We start from the raw sequence: 21855 nt of genomic DNA on the forward strand, positions 1-21855 counted from the left end.
AACCTATGGGCGGCAGTGTAGGGAGAAGGATAAAGCCATGCAAGCCAATCAGAATCCTCAGAATCAACAAGAGAGAACCTAAAACCCCGTTTCTCCCAGTTGACACGACAACATATAACCGGCGTTTTCAGAAATCTCCACTTTGGCCGGAGTTTTTAGAAATGATCGTTTTCTGGGATAAAAACGGCGTTTCCGTGTAAATGACAGGCCAAAACGCAGAGAAATATCTGCGTTTTCCCATCGTGTAAACAGGGCCTCAGTCAGTTCCCACTTCCCGCCCCGAGCGTAAAGCCTAACGTGATTGGTTGAAGCGATAACGTGCTACGATTGGCCAGCTCGATGTGGCCGTTATCTGATTGGCTTGAGTAGGCGGTGGGTGGAGTCCACCTATTTGTGGATTTCTCTGCACGTCTGCGCTAGAAGTGTTTCAAAATCCACAAATGCGTGAGGGGATTCACAAATGCACAGGAACCGATTCACAAATGTGTGCAGCGATTTACAAATGCACAGGAACCGATTCACAAATGTGTGCAGCGATTTACAAATGCACAGGAACCGATTCACAAATGTGTGCAGCGATTTACAAATGCACAGGAACCGATTCACAAATAAATGCCAGGCAGAGTTGTGTTTGAAAATAAGAAAACATTTGTAAATGTTTTATTTATTTGCAAATCTCATTTTATTTATTTGTGAATTTTATAATTTTTTGTGAAACTCTTTACATTTATTTGTGGATCTTAATCTATTCATTTGTGCATTCGACACATTTTTCTGAATCTCTTTACATTTATTTGTGAATATTAATCTATTTATTTGGAATATTGCAACAAAAATAACCCCATATACTTCTATCAATCAGGCAGATGTTTGAAGAATCATCTAGATGCTTACTTTGTGTTGTCTTTTGTAAAGGAGCTGGATTGGGCTTCGACAAAGCATCAGGAGCAGAGGATAATGGCTCTACAAATACATAGACAAATAATATAATAATAAAGCTCTTTCTTTTAAATTAAGATAATAAAAAAGTAGCAATCAAAAACTCAGAACAACCATATTCATAATGCAGACATTTGTTAAGCTACATTAAAAATTTAGTATTTTGCAGCAGCAGAGTAAAGCAATCATCTTACTGTGTGATGCTTCAGCTATGTGGGAAGTAGTCTCTGAAGAGGAAAGATATTAACCCAGTATTAGTTGTAACTCAGCAACATTGAAAATTCTACATTTGTCAAATCTATATGCAGTACACCCTTACCATCTATAACACATTCCTCAAATGCAAGTGTCCTGCACACTCGAGAGCCGTCTATGGTGCCGCTGTCTCCTGAAACGGAGTAACACTTATCTATTAACAATCATTTATAAAAGTGGTGAGGTATTATAAATATTAAACAGGTTTTTAAATACTAAACAGTTACAATGTGACTTTAGAATAAAAAAAATTACCACAAAACCTAACATAAAACACAAATGTATTTGAAACCGTTCTCTCACCTTGTGTCAAACCCGATGGATCTTTCTTCACAAGAAACATCAACTCTTCAGGAATGGGCAAAGGTATTGTGGGGCACAAGGGTGGAGCTAAAAAAAGAAAATATAAAAAACAAAGAACAATAAAAAGATCAATACCATAGTATATGAGACAAACGCTTGAATTGATGAGCAGAATTACAATGCATTTACCATGAACTGTCACTCGCGGTTTCTTTTCAGCAGGTGGTATGGAGAGGGAAGCAGAAGGTCCTGTATGATAAATATATATATGTAATTAGGCATATTAGGTTTAATGACAAAAAAAATCCTAATCTTACTTAACATGCTTGTCTTTGTGGTATAAAATAAAATTACATATACCCAGGAGGGATGTGAACAAAACATGCAAGAACATGCATTTCATCATATGTTATAAGTTGACAAAAGCGAGTACTTACCCTGATTGTGGCAGGTATCAATTCATAAAGGGGAAATTAATTCATAGTCCCCGGAGACATTTAGTATAATGCCAACAGCATACGCATTGTTAATGGAACAAAGCCAGAACATGGCCAGAACACTGAGAACACAAGGATTTATGTTCATTCCTGGAGATCATTTCATCTCACAATTCAACAGAACTGTGCTCCAGTGCTGAACCCAATGCGCAAAAACCTTTTTCCTTCTCCATAGACCGCCCCAGTTCAGCTGCTGAGGAAGATGATGGTGGTGCTGGTGGTGGTAACACACAAAACATTAAATACATTTGTAAAACATTTGAGAGAAAACAGAACACAATCAATTGTGAAAAGCGCTCTGCAATTCAATTTGAATTAAATTGAACTAAATATAATTTTATTATCACAGATTGTATAATACATTAAAACATATGTTGGCCATAGTAACATCTTCAGATTAGTTATAAAAACATCTTACTGTGTGGTGTCTCAGGTGTATGAGGGGCTGGTCTGAGCGTCGATGGGGGAACAGCAACAGAAGGACCACCTGAGAGAACAAGGATGAAAACAGAAAAAGTAGATTAATGCGTTATGTTTGAGAGCAATTCATTGTGGCTCAATTCAACATCTGTGGAGTTTTACAAAACCTATTTCAATTCCTGTGGCTTGTCCTGGTACAGCAAATGATAATGATGATGGAGCAGCATCTGGCAACACACAAAAAGATTCAATGGTATAGCAGACTCACATTTAATAACACTGTTTGAGCCAAACTCAATTTTGAATGTTTAGTCAGTAGAAAGTCTGTACTTACAACACTCTACCAGTTCCTTGGTGGGCGAAATACTCAGCATTGGTTCTCATCATCATCCATCACTGTGACACAGACAGAAACAATACATTGTACTGCAATGTTTTTGGTTAAAAGCAAATGTTCCATGACTGAGTTGAGTAAATTAATACAGGTAAAAAAAAACTAACATTTTTTGCATAATGAATTTTAAAAAAACCTACTCATGGGTTCATCAGGTGCACTTGAGGCAAGAACTGGTGGAGAGGAGACAGAGGCCGACTCCTTGTTTTTCAGGTACTGTTGCAATCTGTAAAGTCCCTGAAAAACACTTAGTCCTCATGATGAAGGCTGCATAGCCATCAGTCCTGCTGTCCCACACCTCCCGCCAGGTGCTCTTGGCACGAGAGCCAAAGCCAACCAGCTGGTCATCCTCTGAGGCTGCTCGAGTTGTGGGCTTTTCCGACTCATAACATAGAAGAGATTGGATTTCCTCAAAGCTGCGGGCATAACCCATAAAGGTCAACAAGCTGGCCTTGCTGTGCCCCTCAGTCATAAACACTCCTGCAGTCTCTTCTTTCTCTGTGTGCTTTATGAGGTAGATTGTGTAGCCTACATCATTTTCCAAAAGCCACCGGAAGGATTTCCCCTTATATTTACCAAACTGCAAGATGTATTCCCCAAGCACCTCTGTCCTGTCTAAGGGATCCCCTCCTCTCTGATGGACCACAGTCAGGGCATTTTGTTTGACTATATCCTCCCTCAGAGATGCAGACTTGTCCTGCAGAGAAGGGTTGTCCTTGAGCAGCTTAGCTGCATCAGTTGGATCCTGACAGAGGTATCCTCGAGGTCCCTTGCGGAAAACAACTTTGATCCTCCCAGGAAAGAAACTTTTTTTTTTTTTTGCATGCTGGTCTGTGACATATGAGGGGGGGAGGGGGGGGGTATTAGATGTATATTTAAAAACATGTGCGTCTTTAATTTAAAAATATATATATATTTTCTGTATTGCTGCTTTAGATTTTAGCATACAGAAGCTGCTCTGGGTCAAATTTGACTTATTTAAATTAACTGTAGGATTTAATCTGATATATACTACCTCAATCAATGCAAGTTTGTAAATATGTTGATATTCTTGTGCTTTATCTGTATTAATTTAATGTCATATATGTCCTATGTACTGTATACATGCAACAATGGGAAATATATGGTTATTGAGATTTTACTACAAAATAATGTTGCTGTACTATTTTTAATGTGGTAAAACATGGATAATTAAAAAGAAAACGTTCTCACAGGGGGCGGGCAAACATTTTAGCATCTCGTTTTTGAACTATTTAATATATGCAATCTCATAAACATTACAAAAGTTTAAAATAATGGTCAAGCCCATTCATAATTTAGCTTGTAATCAACAGGTGATGTGTTAAATATGACAAATAGTTAATTTGGCAAGCTCTCTTTTAGGAGGAGCATTATTATGGGGAAAACTAATCTGATACAAAGATAACGCTTAATTGACGTATCCAGGACTAAACAAAACCATTACACACAGAAAAACGAAAATGAAAGGTATGTGCATTTATAATGTAGCATTCATGTGCATTCATCAGATTCATTTGAGAAAAGAAAACCAGGCAGGGTAAAGTTCGGTAACAAACAAATCCTCAAAGGGCAGCACTGACGTGTTTCCAATAGCAAAAGGTGAGATAACAAAAAGTATCTTACCTTTGCCAGATAGTTGAAATATGATGAATAAAAAGAGCGTTTGCTGCGTGGTTTCTCTCTTCGAGTCGGGATGAAAATGGCTACTTTCAAATTTCCCGGGGGTGCCAAAACACGGAAGAGCGCCAGGAGACCGTTAGTGGCCAAAATAATATTGCATCCGTAGTGGTTTAGCACTACCATTGAAAATTAATAGGAAACGGTTTAGGGCCGTTTAGCTGAACAATCCACAGCCGCCGCGCGGGAGACCCGGGTCCGATTCCCGGCCAATGCAGAAAGTTAATTCAGGTGTGTCAGAAATCTGGTTCTTTGAAGCTTTGTTATGTAACTTCTGCTAACTCAAGATCTATAAGTGTTCCTCATCTGCCATCTCTTACTCAACCATGATGCATAACGTCACTCCCTGTTCGTACCGATCACACAAGGACGTGTCTTTTAGGTCACTGAAAATTGGTGGTTCAGGCTTCCGGTAGGAATGGCGGCGTGAATGGTCGTATAATTTGTAGCTCCCGATAGTCAAGTCAGATATATCCCCAGAAATTCAAATTCTAAACTCGTATTTTGCCTAAAAATGAGCGGGGGTGGAAAAGGGAAAAGTCGGAAAACTCCTAGTAATCAAGTGAAAGGAACTGAACAAAGTATAATCGAGAACGCAGGCACTTCACCTGAAAGAGATGACGATGAGGGGGAAGCTAACGCTAAGCTAACAGGCGACGACGAACACACGGTTGGACTTGAAACTATTAGCAGGCAAATCAGTGATTTAAAAAACGAAATGAAGTCTGACCTGAGATCATTTAAAGAAGAATTTAAGAGGAACATGAAACAAGAATTCGCCCAATTTAAGCAAGAAATACATGACAAACTCTCAACGAACACCAACGAGATTCAAAAACAACAAAGCAGACTTACCGAGGCTGAACAACGCATTGAACACCTGGAAACATGGTCAATCGAAGCAAACGCAGCTCTGCTGAAAACACTTAGAAAGAACAGAGAAATACAAGAGAAACTGACTGACCTCGAATCAAGATCACGTAGAAACAACATTCGAATCTACGGAATTCCTGAGGGCGCGGAGGATGGCAGTTCAGTCTCCCAATTTGTGGAGGAGCTTCTCAAGAAGGACATAGGAATTGACACTGATCTTCAAATCCAGCGTGCACACCGGGCCTTGCTCCAAAAGCCAAATCCCAACTCGCCTCCAAGGTCTATCATTGTTAACTTCCTCCAGTTTGCGGTGAAAGAGTCTGTTCTAAAACTGGCCTGGCAAAAGCGGATACAGGTGCTGGGTCGTCCCATATCGTTCGACCATGACTACGCGACAGAAATAATGCAAAAACGTAAAGCATATAATGGAATAAAGAAAGTGCTGAAGTTGCGGTTCCAGACACCATTTACGAAAATTCGCATACATTGGAGTGACGGGACACGGACCTATAATACCCCCGAGGAAGCGGAACAAGATATGATGCGCCGCGGGATCATCAGAAGGTCAGCATCGAACAGCGATGGTGGAATCGCGGCGGACCCAGGATTCGATCCCCTTGAAGAACGGCTACAACATTGTATGGAGTGGCATGGCGTTGGCAACAAAGCCCCGGAAAAAAATCTACGAGTTCGGCAAAAGCTTCAGGAATTCCAACGCATTCCGCCAAAATAGGAGAGCAAATGAGAAGTGTTAAGCACCTTTAAAGATATTAAAAACGACAATAATAATTCAGGGAGTTCCCTTCTTTTTTACATAGACCGGCGTTGAACCAGTAGTTTTTTTGACTATCAGGGAGAAACTCAACAATTGACTTTACGCGTTCCTTTTCATTTCGTTGGACTTACAACTTTGGTGAGTAGCATTATTTACTGTCAGTAGGTGAGACGCTACTTCACATGTTTGCGGGCCCCTCTCTCAAGGCCAGCCCCGCACACCTCCAACGGGACTTGTCGGGTGTACAAGTACACCTATTCATGTGTTTTTTTCTTCTTTCGTATCACTGTTATTATTCTTATCACGTTTTGTTTGGGAAGTCCGTTCGAAGTGCACTAAAGTTAAAATGTCTCTTAGTATGTTCAGAAGCTTATGTATCTTTGATCAAGGTCTTAGTGGGGCATCATACTGTTTTATTTACTCAGTTTCATCCTATTATTGAATGAAGATTGTATCACAAAATATAAACGGACTATGTAATCCAGTTAAAAGGGGAAAAGTCTTAGCTAAAATTAAAAAAGAAAAATCACAGGTAGTATTTTTACAGGAGACACATCTTTCACAGCAAGAGCATGAAAAACTAAAGAAATTTGGTTTTAGAAACACTTTTTATAGCTCATTTAAAAAGGGCCATAGGAGAGGTGTGGCAATTCTAATACCTAGCTCAATCTGCTTTGAATTCTGCAAGGAAATTAGTGATAAGGAAGGAAGATATATTTTAGTAAAGGGCAAAATTGAGAATAAAATGGTCACACTGGTAAATGTTTATGCCCCTCCTGACTGCGATAAAAGTTTTTTTAAGTCCCTTTTCAATATGGTTGCTCAAGAGACAGAGGGAACTCTAGTTTTAGGAGGTGATTTTAATATAGTAATAAACTCAAGATTGGATACCACCAGCCACCGTTATAGGAAAGGACAGATTTCAAAGTGTGTTAGGAACCTTATGGAAGATCTTGGCTTAATTGACGCATGGAGAGATATACACCCATTAACCAGAGATTATACCCACTATTCAGTACCACACAAAGTCCACTCGCGAATTGATTATTTTTTTATAAATAAAGAGGATCGACACAAAGTGAAAGAATGTGAAATTGGTGTTGCTGACTTATCAGATCATAATATTATTAAATTAAAAATAGATCTGAACACTCGGAAAAAAAATACATTATGGAGGCTTAATGTAGGGATACTAAATAATAAAGAAATTGTGAAACAAATAAAAAACTACATAAAGAAATATATAGAAGAGAATGATACAGGGGAAGTTAATCCTGTTTTTGTGTGGGATGCTGCTAAGGCAGTTACAAGGGGGGAGTTGATTGCCATGACGGCTGCTTTCAAAAAAGCTAAATTAGTAATGTTAAAGAATTGCAAGATTTGGAGCATAAACATAAAAGTAATCGAGACTCAAAGATGCTCATACAAATGAGAGAAATAAGGGGACAGATAAATGACATTTTGAAAAGTGAGCTGGAGAAAAAGTTGAGATACGTTAAGCAGTCTTATTATGAATCAGGGCCTAAAAGCACAAAGATGTTAGCTCGTCGATTAAAGAAACAGCAGGCATTAAATACAGTCTATAAAATTCAGGATCCTACAACGAAACAGTTGGTATTTGAACCAGAAAAGATTGAAAGCATTTTTGAGAATTATTTCAAATCACTATACTCCCAACCCCCAGCTGCAAATATAGAAAAAATGAAAATATTTCTAAACACCCTAGACCTACCCACAATTGGTTCAACACAAAACAAATTTCGCACTGCACCAATCACAATGGAAGAAGTAGAGAAAGCGATATGTGGGTTGAAAAATAATAGATCCGCGGGAAGCGACGGCTTTCCTTCTGAATGGTACAAGATGTTTAGGGAAGAATTGAAACCAATTTTACTAAGCTCATTAAATCAGACACTCAAAGAAGGGAGACTCCCTCCATCATGGAGGGAGGCTATCATAACAATAATCCCAAAAGAAGTTAAAAATAAAGAACATTGTGATGCGTACAGACCAATCTCTATTTTGAATGTGGACTATAAAATATTTACCTCAATTATCTGTAAAAGGTTTGAAACTTTTCTACCTGATCTAATTGATGAGGATCAAACTGGTTTCATTAAGGGCCGACAAACACATGATAACATTAGGAGAACATTACATGTTATAGAGAATATTAAAAACACCCATGAATGTGCCGTTATTCTGAGTCTTGATGCAGCAAAGGCATTTGATTGTGTTAATTGGACCTTTCTGTACCAGGTGCTAGAACGATTTGGATTTAATGAAAATTCAGTACAGTGTATTAAAACAATTTATTCAGAACCAACAGCCAGAATCAAAGTTAATGGTCATTTATCAGCCACTTTCAATTTAAGCAGGGGAACAAGACAGGGCTGTTGTCTGAGCCCCACTCTTTTTTCTCTTTATATCGAACCCTTGGCCCAAGCAGTGAGACAAAGCCAGGAATTGGGTGGGATAAGAATTGGAAATGATTATCATGTAATTGGGTTGTTTGCTGACGATGTCATTATCTATCTTAAGGAACCTGAAACTGCCCTTCCATTACTTATGAACCTACTGGAAGATTATGGGAAATTATCTGGATATAAATTAAATGTCTCAAAAACTCAGGTTCTTTCATTTAATTATTCCCCATCACAACTAATTAGACAAAAATATAATCTAAAATGGGATGCAAAACACATTAAGTACCTGGGGGTACTTCTAACAAAAGAATACTCAGAACTATATTGTAAAAATTATAATAATATAAATAAGGACATCCAAAAAGACATTGAGAGATGGACGACTCTACCCATGGAATTTAGCTCGCGAATAGAGGTTGTGCAAATGAATGTTGTCCCGAGATTACTGTATCTTTTCCAAGCTTTACCAGTAACGATCCCTAAGACCCAGTTCAGGGCTTGGGATAGGATGATTTCAAGATTTATCTGGGAGGGAAAAAAACCTCGAATAAGATACACAACGCTACAGTTAGCAAAATACAAAGGTGGACTAGCTCTACCAAATTTACTGGAATATTTTTATGCTGCACAAATTAGACTATGTTTATGCCTATGTAGCCCCAGCTACATATCGAAATGGAAAGATATAGAGCTCGCAAACCAGAGTTTACCTATACAGTCCCTTTTAGGTGATAAAGAAAAAATGTTGGCATCAAAAAATAATCTAGATCAAATATCCGTTACTACACTTGAGATATGGTTTAAACTAGTGGAGCAGTATAACCTAAAAAATCAGATAAAATTGTTAAGATGGGTAGCATTTGATACAAATTTTAAACCAGGGCTTCTCGACGTAGGATTTAGGAGATGGGTAACTAAAGGTTTGACTGCTTTGTGTACCTTTGTTACAAACGGAAAATTTAAAAGCTTTGCTGAATTAAAAGAAAAGTATGATTTGGAAAAAAAAGATTTTTATCGCTATCTACAAATAAGGGATTACTTTGAAAGGGAGTCTAAAAAAATGGGTAGTACGGAGCCAAATTTACTGGTAGAGGTGATAATTGATTCCTATACAAAGAATAATCCGAGAATAATCTCTTCTCTCTATCGGGCCATGATGGAGAATAGAAAAAACACATCTAGCTATATTAAAGGGGTCATGACATGAGAAACCAAATTTGCCTTGATCTTTTGGTATATAAGAGGTCTTTGTACCATTAAAACGTCCTGCAAGTTTCATAGCTTAAGACGTCCTCCCCATTATAAACGAATCATTTATTTAATCAAGCTCTAAATACAGCTCGTTCTGGATCCATGGTAAGAAGTGACGTCACGGTACGAAGTGACGTACCAGCGTTTGCATATAGACCGCCTCCGGCAAAAGACAACTACGCTTAAAGCGCAAGACAACTACGCTCATTTCGTATCGTTGTCGCGCCCGCGCGCTGCGCGCCTCACAAGTGTTCAGTCGACGGACGGACAGCGAGAGGGTCTACTCTGTGTACAGGGAAAGTACGATGCCGCAGATGTGCTGTTCCTGGCTGTGGACAAACAACATCTTTGAATACGCTGCAGAAAGATCCAGTCGTCAGGGAAAAATGGATGCACTTTATTTTTTACGGACGTCTCAGTCACGGCAGTGTTCGTTTAAGCGTTTGTTCTGTACATTTTAAGGATGACTGTTTTGAGCTTTGCCAGAAAACTGTTGCTCAAAGATAAGTCCGTGCCGACTATTCTGGGCTTAACATCGACGACGCAAACTGTAAGTAATGTATTTAAAACTTTAAACTACTTTTTAAATACGCTGAAAGATCCAGTCGTCAGGGAAAAATGGATGCACTTTATTTTTTGCGGACGTCCCAGTCACGGCAGTGTTCTATACATTTGAGGATGACTGTTTTGAGGAAAAAATCCCAATATGATGCTTGGCTTTGCCAGAAAACTGTTGCTCAAAGATAAGTCCGTGCTGACTATTCTGGGCTCAATAACGACGACGCAAACTTACTTTTTACCATGGCTAATATAAACACATTTGTATAAGAGAATCTTGAAAATATGTCGCCTTTCTAGTAGGCCTACATGTGATAGAAAATTAAAAATGTTGCCTTTATCAATGCTGCATCTTCAAAGATGGCCTGTCTGTGCATGCATTTTTGTCCGTGGTACACTCTATCATTTCATTGGAATTAGTTAAATAATGTTAAACTCTTAGCAAATTAAGCTATAGGATAATTATGCAACAATAATCCGTTTTCAAGTGTCTCGGGTTAATTTTTTTTTATTAATTTAAAATAGTTTCACTTTCCATGTGGACACGGGCTGATCCAGTCTTCGTTGTTGTGGTGATGGTTCATTTTCCGCTGATTCCGGCTTAAACATAATAAGGTTTTATCATTGCAAGAGCCATCGCTTCGCATGCATCACCCGCTATTAAACAGTTGCGCCGAATCCGCAAATGTTCTGGCTGGGGGCGTTAATAATTGATGCATAGGCACTGACGTTAGCCAATCATAACAGTGGGCGTCAACACTGAACTCTTAAAGGGGAAACACCCCCAAAACAGACTGTTTGAATCAGAGGATGAGAAACAGGGTGGGAAAAGGTCATAAATCACTACATTTTAAAAGTTTTTTGTAAAAAAAACTATAGTAATACTATAATTGCACCTAAGGGAACATAATAATAAAATAAAAAAACCCATGTCATGACCCCTTTAAGCAGAAATGGGAAAGAGAATTAGGGGAGGAAATTCCAGATGAAGAATGGTATTTTGCTTGCAAGACACAACATACGATTACCTATTCGCAGAGATGGAAAGAGTTTGCATGGAAAAATTTAGTGCGTTATTTTATTACCCCCAGAATCAAAAGTAAACAATTATCTACACCACAAATATGCTGGAGGTTATGTGGGCATACTGATGTTGACCATTTTCACATATTCTGGAGTTGTCCAAAAATACTACCTTTCTGGAACATGGTGTTGATGGAGATCCAAAATATTTTAGGTTATAAAATAACAAGAAATTTCAATACACTGTATCTGGGAAATAATACACAATCTGTGTTGAAAGAAGATATGTATCTTGTTAATATATTGAGTGTAGCATGTAAGAAGAGTATTACAAGGAATTGGTATAAGCCTGACACCCCCTTACTTGAAGAATGGATGGAAATAGTTAAGGAAATATATAATATGGAAGAAATGACTTTAATTTTGATGCTTAAAAAAGACTTATTTCTAAAATACTGGGAAAAATGGATTGAGTACTGTAATGTAAACAATCAATGATTATTATGTTAAACCATGCTTGCCCCTTAACAGAATGCTTAGGATATCCTCTGTTCTATTGTTCTCTCTTTGTTTTGTTTTTTGTTTTTTTGTTTTTTTTTCTGCCTTTCTTGATGTTGAAATCTTAAAAATTCTTCAATAAAAATACAGTAAAAAAAAAAAGAAAATTGGTGGTTCAGTGGTAGAATTCTCGCTTCCCACGCGGGAGACCCGGGTCCGATTCCCGGCCAATGCAGAAAGTTAATTTCGGTGTGCCAGAGGTCTGGTTCTTTGAAGCTTTGTTATGTAACTTCTGCTAATGAACATTACTGACAGCGATTGCCAGCTCAAGGGTGTTTTTTGTAGAGGTCACTGAGCATTGGTGGTTCAGTGGTAGAATTCTCGCCTGCCACGCGGGAGACCCGGGTCCGATTCCCGGCCAATGCAGAAAGTTAATTCAGGTGTGTCAGAGATCTGGTTCTTTGAAGCTTTGTTATGTAACTTCTGCTAACTCAAGATCTATAAGTGTTCCTCATCTGCCATCTCTTACTCAACCATGATGCATTACGTCACTCCCTGTTCGTACCGATCACACAAGGACGTGTCTTTCAGAGGTCGCTGAGCATTGGTGGTTCAGTGGTAGATTTCTCGCCTGCCACGCGGGAGACCCGGGTCCGATTCCCGGCCAATGCAGAAAGTTAATTCAGGTGTGTCAGAGATCTGGTTCTTTGAAGCTTTGTTATGTAACTTCTGCTAATGAACATTACTGACAGCGATTGCCAGCTCAAGGGTGTTTTGTGTAGAGGTCACTGAGCATTGGTGGTTCAGTGGTAGAATTCTCGCCTGCCACGCGGGAGACCCGGGTCCGATTCCCGGCCAATGCAGAAAGTTAGTTCAGGTGTGTCAAAGATCTGGTTCTTTGAAGCTTTGTTATGTAACTTCTGCTAACTCAAGATCTATAAGTGTTCCTCATCTGCCATCTCTTACTCAACCATGATGCATAACGTCACTCCCTGTTCATACCGATCACACAAGGACGTGTCTTTCAGAGGTCGCTGAGCATTGGTGGTTCAGTGGTAGAATTCTCGCTTCCCACGCGGGAGCCAGCCGTGGATAGTTGTAATTCACTGACAGCCAATCAAATTGCAGCATTCCACCCCACCCCCATCACACTGCTGTCCTTGGTACTGAAAACAATTCGCTGTCCATGGTACTGTAATGCTGCACTAGTTATTTACAATTTCACATGAAAGGCAGGTTAAAATCTACATCAGTACAGTCTGAAATGTGTATATTAGAGGAAGGCCCAAATTATAGTATGTAATATCAGTATCATCTGTAATATTACACTGCAAAAAAATTATTTATAAATCAAGACTGATACTCTGTTCAGTACCAAGGACAGCAGGTACACAATGCTACAATCTCATTGGCTGTCAGCGAATAACAAATAACCTATTTAACTTATAAAATAAGCTCACTAGTGTTTGAAGATGAAATCAAGTGAAACAAGTTATTTACTTAAAATCAATGTTTTATTGAACCAACTCAAAACATTCTGCAGAATTTAGAGTGCTAAAACAACCAACCAAGTATAATTAAGGAATGCATAGCTGCTGCAATGGGATGGGGCTAACAATAGGAACTGAAAACAAGCAAGTATAAAGTAAAAAAAAAAAAAGTTTATAATAAGTAGTAACTATCAGTTCTGATATACAGGCCTTTATAGATCCTACACAATAAAAAAATAACAATATCACTTAGATATATGTACACAAAAAAACAACAACAACAACAACAAAACCAATTTACACAATTTACAAATAGTTGCAATATTTTAGAATATGCTCCATTTAGATCTCCTGTGCTAGGATGGATGTTATTTTAAGGACAGGATGTGAAGAACATAAAACAATGACCGATTAAAATGTGTATATAATTGAAAGGAATGGATGGAGCAAAGAATGTTGAAACATGAAAACAACAGATGATTAAAATATGAAATGTATCAAGTGTATGCCTTAAAGTTCCGAATTTCTATTTCTTTCTCTCTGCTGCCCACCTCTCCTTTTCCATGCCATAGAATGATGAGGCTTGAAAGTCCCTCCATGTCATCTCTTGTGCCATGCCTCTGTCTCTATATAAGGCGAGGACTTTAGCTGGGCAGTAAATATATTTTCCTGCCACTCCGGGAAACCCTGTGTGAATATGTTTGCTGTTTGGGCCCTGCTTTAGCTCTGTGCGACAGAAACGGCACATTCTTCCCTGAGGTTGAGGGTCCGAGAGTTTCCTCTTCTTTTCAGCTTTGTCTTCCACTCTGCACTTTGTTAATTGCAGTTCACGCTGAAAGAAGTCAGTCTGTGCAAACTCTTCAAAGGCCATTCTAGGATTTGTCAGTCCCTCTATAGAATAAGCTTTAAACACCTTTGTGGAGCAATAGTGATATCTAACAGGCCCTTGTTGATAAAAGTGATGAATTGATGATCCGTCACTTTGGTAGCGTGATTTTGGCTGCCCACACGCAAGACATTTTTTCGTCTGTCTGGCTTTTTGTTGCTGCTGCTGTTGCTGCTCCTGCTGATGTAGCAATATATCCTGCACTATTTTCTGTACATCATCCTGTGTTAGTGGCGTATCAGATGCAGGCTGTGAGATCGGATCTGCTGGATTTACAATGGCTGGTGTCATTTCTACAACTGGGACATGGACTGTCTCACTTCCCTCAGTTAAACTTTGCCACAGTTTTTGTGTCTCCAAAAGTTTTTCTGTACTGGTGTTCAGTGATGAACTTGTGTTCACCTGTTTAGCCAGGTGTTTTATGTACTGCGTTATATGGTATTTGGTTGTGGGATGAAGAAGACTGTTTGGATCTGTGGCAGACCGATGGACCATAGTTGCATAGTCTTGATCCACCAACTTCAACATGTCTTTCTGTCCATGGTATTTGTCTAGGAGGCCGTCGATAGCCTCCTTCATTGATGATGTCCATCGTTTGTGGTCCAAGACGAACACTCGTCCACCAGTCTTGATTGGTCCAGTGCGGGCACTCCTTGGTGAGGACTGCAAAGGCAGGAGTGGTGTATTTGAGGTTTCTGGAACAAACAAAAAAAGTGAATTGTTATTTTACTCATTTTCTGAGATGATGTTGATGAGTACAAAAAGTCATTTACAATTCTATTTAAAATGTTGCTCCTGGAAATTAGCTTTAACTTACCCATTTTAACTGGAGGTTCCATGTTACCTTGGGACAACATCTGTACCTTATGGATTGCAGCAGGTTTCATTTGGGGGAACTGGGACACAGGCACAGCAGTGGGCGGTTCTGGGTTTGTGGATGGTCTTGGGTTAGGGGGGAGAGGCACAAGAACAGATGAATCATCTTTCTTTTGCACCCTATGTTTGACCCAATCAAGTTCAACTGGACGGCACTCTGGCTCTCTGTATTCAAGGCCAAACTTCTCTCCCGTGTCCCTATCAGAGAGGTGAAATACAGGGTACTTCTCTTTCCCAGTCACTCTCTTTGAAGCAGAGTTAAGCTCAGTCATCAGTACTGGATCGAACACAGGTGGGAGGATTACATCTGGCTGCTTAAGGTCCAGAAGCCTCTGGTAGTTCCATCGTGCCACCCCTGTCATGCCCTGGGCCTGGAACAATTCACAGGACACATGAGTTCCAGTAATCCACTGGGCCTGGTGGAAATTATACCCCTCCTGTTGTGAGGTCCCTCTGACTGGAATCCATATGGGGACTTTTGCACCTTCACCAGGGACATGATTAAGCTGCAGAGTTCCCCCATACCTGTACAGGATTCCCCCTGTGACCTCAGGGTCACTGAGGCACCCACGGAGAATGTGCACCCTCTGGATACGCCATGTCTTCAACATGGATGGTTTGAAGAGAGGCAAGTTGTTTGGGTCTGTGGTCAGGTGGAAATGCTGAAGAACTTTCTCCACTCTGCCAATCAGTTCTGTTGGCTGTGGAATTCTGGTCCTACAGTGCTCTCTGATGTGCTGTTTTGTAGGATTTGGTGGCTGAATTCCACAGAACTGATAAGCATCCCTGAGCTTCTGCAGGTCTTCCTGATCCACGACGGAAAAGGCAGCAGAGAGGAGTTGACAAAAGGTGCTGTAGAGGGGATGATGCTCTGAAGTGCACTCCTGTGTGAAACGCCTCATGCAGTGAAACAAATCCAACTTGACCACAATGTTGGGGTTGTATTGTGTACGGGATGCACAGGCGTTCTCCAAAAGCCCAGCAGTGGCCTCAGTGATGATGGATTGTGTGGTACTCCAGGCATCCCAGTTGAGGTGCTCTCTGTGGTGAAGGTCAGGGATTTTGAATGGTGCGCAGCAATCCCTGAACACATGTAGAAGAAACTCATTAGAATTACAAAAATTACTTTTTGATCGGGATGTAACGACTCATTTGCAATCGGTTGAAAATCTATAAAAATATGTGATGATTCAAGTCGGTTGAGATGTAAAAAGAATTGCGATACACGCTTTAAACCGCAGGGGCCTTCACTGTATACTTTGAACCTTTAATTTTTTATAATTGGTTGATTCAGTTTTTTTTCTCTTGCTAGTGTAATTATACAAATTATAACATGAAATTATATTACAATGTGAAACCCTGTTAATGTGGCACTAATTTTACTTAGTCTTTTTATTTCTGCTATTCCTCTGTGCAAGATGAGTGTGTAAAAGTACCAGTGTCCAGCCTCTTGACCAGACTGAGTTGAAACAACCTTGAAGGGATTGGTTTTAAAATTGTAGTTGAAAAAACAATGTAGTTGTATTATTTGACAAAATATATTTCAATTTTAAAAAGAAATGTGCAGCACTTTGTCTGAAAAATAATAAAAGCACACTTTTTCATCAAAAAAAATTGTATCGTGAAACCAATATCGTGATTCGTATCGCATCGTGAGGTGAGTGAATCGTTACATCCCTACTTTTTGTGAGTTACAAATATCATGTATGTTATGAGTGATAGTGGAAGGAGATGCAAATATTTCTCACCTGTCTACCCAGTGGTAATTGGCCTTCTCCACCCCTGCATCATTGTACCTCCTTGCTAACCCCTGGTACATGGGTTCAAGGGACTTCTCTCTCTCAGACTGCACCATCACCCAGGAGGCAATCATCCAATTCTCGTTCATAACTGCGTAGCTTGACATGGTACCGGATGACAAGGTCACTTTTCGTGCCACCTTCCTGGTGTGGTCGGACCTGAGGACCTGCCCAAAAGTGCCCTGGAGTAGTTTGGTCATGGCTGGCTGTTGACGTCTGAACTCATCTAGTAGGCAGTCGGTCAGGTAGAAGCTGGACACGGAGACTCCATACCACCCATCTTGGTCGTCATAATGCCCGAAAGCACGTGGCGTGTTCTCCTTCCTCAGAAACTGCCCAATGGTCCTCTGTCCATGTATGCCGGCCTCAGCATCCCTGACGCTTTCTATGGCATGGAGGTATGCCAGGTGAGCTCGCTCATACTTGAGGTGCATGAGCTCATTCACCTGGTTTGCCATATCGTTTGGTGACTTGGCAGTGCGCCTCAGCTCATCCATCACAGTCTTGCAGATGGCCTTCTTGTAGGTCAGGAATGCGGGCAGAAGGTTGGTAAACCGCTTAGGCAGCTTCTCAAGCCATCGTGGATTGTCAGCAAACCAGTTCCTCCGACATGCCTTGCAGCAGAGACGTGAGGACAAGATGTAATACTGGCCACTGCTGCCAACAATCACTCGGGGCCTGCCCACACCTGCAGAGACCACCTGTGGATGAGGACATCCATGCAGACATGGGAGGATGTAATTGTTCCTCAACCTGACCATGATGTGACTCTCGGGCTTCCAGATGAAAAATGGGTGGAGCTGGAAGAAGTTGGGAGATGGGAGCGCAGTCACCGTATCAACAAGCTCAGGTTGTGGAGGAAGACGCCACAGTGAAATTGTGTTCCCTGGGTTACGCACTGAACGAGACCCAGGCCACAGCCCGAGATCCTGAAGCTCTATCCTCATCCACAGCTTCTGGTGTTGAGAACAGCTCCAGTTGCTCATGTCGTGTTCATGCCCAGGCAGGTGAACAGGAACAGGAATGGGTGGCTGAGCTGAGGGAACTAGGATTTAAAAAGAAAAATGGATAGGACAAAAAGAATGTAATGCAAATGATTATTATTATAGATTGCATAGTGTGAAAAACAAAATGATTAAAGCAGAGTTAAGACCACATCTTAGTGTCAGGAGTTCACAAAATGGAAGGGTTGTCTACATGCTGTTCATTCTTACCATCTTCACCACTATCCTCAAAGGCAAGCGCTTTGCGTGCAGAGGTGCCAGCAGCACTTGTGCGGGGTCCTAAAAAAAAATGCAGTCTTTATGTTTTGGATTCGTACAGGCTATTAGCATCATGATGTGATGAACAAATTTAGTTTGTGTTTGTGAAAATGATACAGAGTTAGATCTGCTATGCATTAAGCCGATGTGTAATTGAGTATCAGTCTTACACTAAAATGGAAACATACCTAGAGTTGACTCAGGCATCTCAGCTGTTGTCTCCTTTACTAGGAACGTCAACTCTGCTGGAAGGGGCACAGGGGTTTTCCTCTTCAGGCTTGGAGAGGCTGGAGCTACATGAACATAAATATACCAATTATTATTTTTATGCAACCAAAATTAACTCAACATTTGACTACATGAACCTGATTACAGTGTTCTTACCATCAACAGGTGATGCTTGCAGTTCAGCAGTTGTATCAGGATTTGGTTTGGACAGTGCCTCAGATAAAACTGTAACAGACCAAAAATCATCAGTCATTTCAGAATTCATAATATATGCAAGTGTTGGTGTTAGTAAGAACTCAATGAACAAGCATGCATTCAAGTGTTAGTACCCAACGCTACTTAATTTGTTTTTAATACATCATGAATGGAAAACAAAAGTGCATATTTACCCTCCTTGCAGTTGGAATCAGTTCATCATGGTAGGATCAATTCATAGTCCTTAGGACAGTTAGTATAACGGCAGTATTCAACCATATTGTTAGAGGAACATGGCCGGAACGTGGCCAGAACACAAACAATATAACAAGTTAAGTGAAGGTTCAGTTTTGGAGGGCAGTTCATCATGTAAAAGAAGCATACTCCAGCCCTGAAACCTTTTATTTAAACACCTTTCTTTGCTCCTGGTGATACTCTGGGTATGACAGCTGCTGCTACTGCTGCTGGCACAGCAACTGGTTACACACAAACACAGAGAAATAAAAGTTGAAGACTGCAGATACAAAATAGACCATAGGACATCATCAATTCTGACATTTGGTCAGTGTAATAACAGTGTACTTACAGCTCTGCACTTGTAGCTTAGAAGGTGAGATGCCCAACATCGCCCTCTCCAGCTCTTCATCGTCATCCATCACTGTGGCACAGACAAGAATTTGTTTTCCAAATTTAGGATGAATTATAAGTATTTTTCACATGTATATTTTAACATGGCTGTATACAGGAAATATTTAAAAGTCTATTTCTGGTCATACATGAATAGTAATTTGAATCTAAAAAATTTAACAAAAATGTTAATAGGATAACCTACCCAGGGGTTTAGCTGGGGCCCTTGAGGCATGCTCAGCAGATGTCGAAGCAGTGGCAGATTCCTGCCTCTTCCGCAGGTACTTCTGCAACTTCCACATGGGACACATATCTGGGACGCAGCTCTTCCCCAAGATGAAGTCTGCATAGCCATCAGCTCTGCCATCCCATATCTCCTTCCAGGTGCTCTTGGCCCGGGAACCAAAGCCAACCAGCTGGTCATCTTCCGACGAGGCTGACGCAACACCCACTCCACTGGCCTCATAGGCAAGAAGAGACTGGATCTCTCCAAAACTAAGAGCATAATTAACAAATGACTGTAGGCTGTCCTTGCCATGCCCCTCAGACATACAGATGCCTGATGCCTCCTCCTTCCTGAGGTTCTTGATGAGATACATAGTGTACCCTACATCATTCTCCAAAAGCCACCTGAAAGACTTCCCTTTATATTTCCCAAACTGCAGGATGTAGTCTCCCAGCACCTCCGTCCTGTCTGAGGCATCCCCTCCTCTCTGACGGACCACAGCCAGAGCATTCTGCCGCACAAGGTCCTCCCTCATGGCCACAGACTTGTCCTGCTGAGTGGGGTCCTCCTTAATCCGTCTAGCTTCTTTAGACGGCTCCTGGAGGAGAAATCCGAGTCGTCCCTTGCGGAACACAACACATATTCTCCCTGGGAAGAACATCATTTTCTTCTGCATCTTGATCTACCTTGAAAGAACAATATAATTGTAGGTTTAATTTACACATTTCTCAATACTTAGGTCACTTTTGCAAAACTCTTCACACAGTGAGCACAACATAAATATATCTCAACTGTGGATCATTTAAAATTACAAATATTGAGAAATGAATCACACAAGGGCTTGTTCAATCTTTTATCTCTGAACTTCAGTCACATACTGTAGTTCAAAAGGTCAAGAAGACAATACTTTTTCATACATTAAAAAATTTATATTTGAATGTTTTTAATGACATTCAAAAAATAATTAATGGTTTAGTCTGAGATGGTAATTAATACTGGGTTGTCAAGATTTTGGTTAGTGCAATGTATAATTAGTCAGACAGTAGGCCTAGCCTATCTGTAGGCGAGTTATCAACACATTAAATGTATGCTATACATAGCTTATTTGACGTCACATTATGAAAACCATTCCCATAAATCTAAAAAACTATCATGTTCATTCATTTTTTAGCTCGTATTCACCACCATCTAAAACGAGCGTGCTGAGGTAACACATCAACACAACATTGTCAGAAACGGACTGAAGTAGTAAATATGCTGCACCATGTGTCAAAATGATTGATGGCTTCCGGTTGACCTTGACCTTTGACCTTTTCCGGTCCCGCCTCTTCCGGTGTCTATTGTTGTGGTTTGACCTATTGACCCCCACCCCTCCAATCGATCATGTGTTTTGACAGGTTGTGCGTCCGGTGTGTATAGATAAGTATTGAGCAGATGACCTATCTATCCGATCAATCAAATGTTTTGACAGGTTGACCATCGGGTCTCAACTGATAAGGGTTGAGCAGTTGACCTATCTATCCGATCAATCAAATGTTTTGACAGGTTGACCATGCTTCATCTATGATAAGGGTTAAGCAGTTGACAGTTTGACCATCCGGCCTCTATGATAAGGGTTGAGTAGTTGACCTATCTATCCGACCAATCAAGTGTTTTGACATAACCATTGTGCGTTGACATTCCAGACTGGTCTATATATATATAAATGGTGTCAGTGTGTTCTACAACCAACAGAGACATGAGCTATACGAGCATGGACGGTTTAGCATCCCCACAACCCCCAGAGACGGGGCTGACCAGCAGCATGATAGCAACTCTGACTATGGCTCCGAGAAAAGCTTATGGTCATGTCCGTTTGACAAATTTTCTCCATGATGTTTCGGAATGGACTGAACGCGAATTTGTGATGCCTAGTAGTCTCGTATTCGGGTACAAATTTCACAAACCAACGAGAGTTGTTATACTCTACACCACTGCCAACGTCCGTGAGTTTCAGGCTGGGGAGGATCCGTGTCTGATATTTCCTGAAAAAGACTGGGATCTATTTTACAAATGTATCTGGACGGATCTGAATGACTCAGGGCGAGAGCCTCTGTACGTGGCGGAGTGGGGTGGGGAGACCCCGAATATCCAGTACCGTGTGGTGGGGGACCATACTAACAAGTCGCCGAATGATTCTGTTTACATATTCAGTTGTAAAGACAAGACGAAGCTCACAGACACCCGAACAGTCGTGCCTAAGGATCATCATGACCTGTATGAAATGCAATTTTTGTTCAAGTGGGGTGATCTGTATCAGCTGAATGGTTTTTTTTCGACCATCAACAAAATGTTCGAATGGTGTGATATTTATGAC

At 40.5% G+C, this 21855-nt stretch overlaps 1 long non-coding RNA gene across 1 annotated transcript; it reads right to left on the reverse strand.

The window, feature by feature from the left end:
- Positions 1–894: 894 nt before the first annotated feature.
- LOC306991691 lies at positions 895–1329 on the reverse strand. The gene is made up of 3 exons (XR_013796153.1): positions 1259–1329; positions 1134–1166; positions 895–963 (listed from the first exon to the last, which is right to left on the reverse strand). It is a non-coding gene; the product is annotated as an uncharacterized lncRNA (long non-coding RNA).
- Between the last annotated feature and the right edge of the window lie 20526 nt (positions 1330–21855).

The sequence above is a fragment of the Phoxinus phoxinus genome, assembly GCF_949152265.1.
Source record: "Phoxinus phoxinus genome assembly, chromosome: 23".
NCBI classification, from domain to species: Eukaryota; Metazoa; Chordata; class Actinopteri; order Cypriniformes; family Leuciscidae; genus Phoxinus; species Phoxinus phoxinus.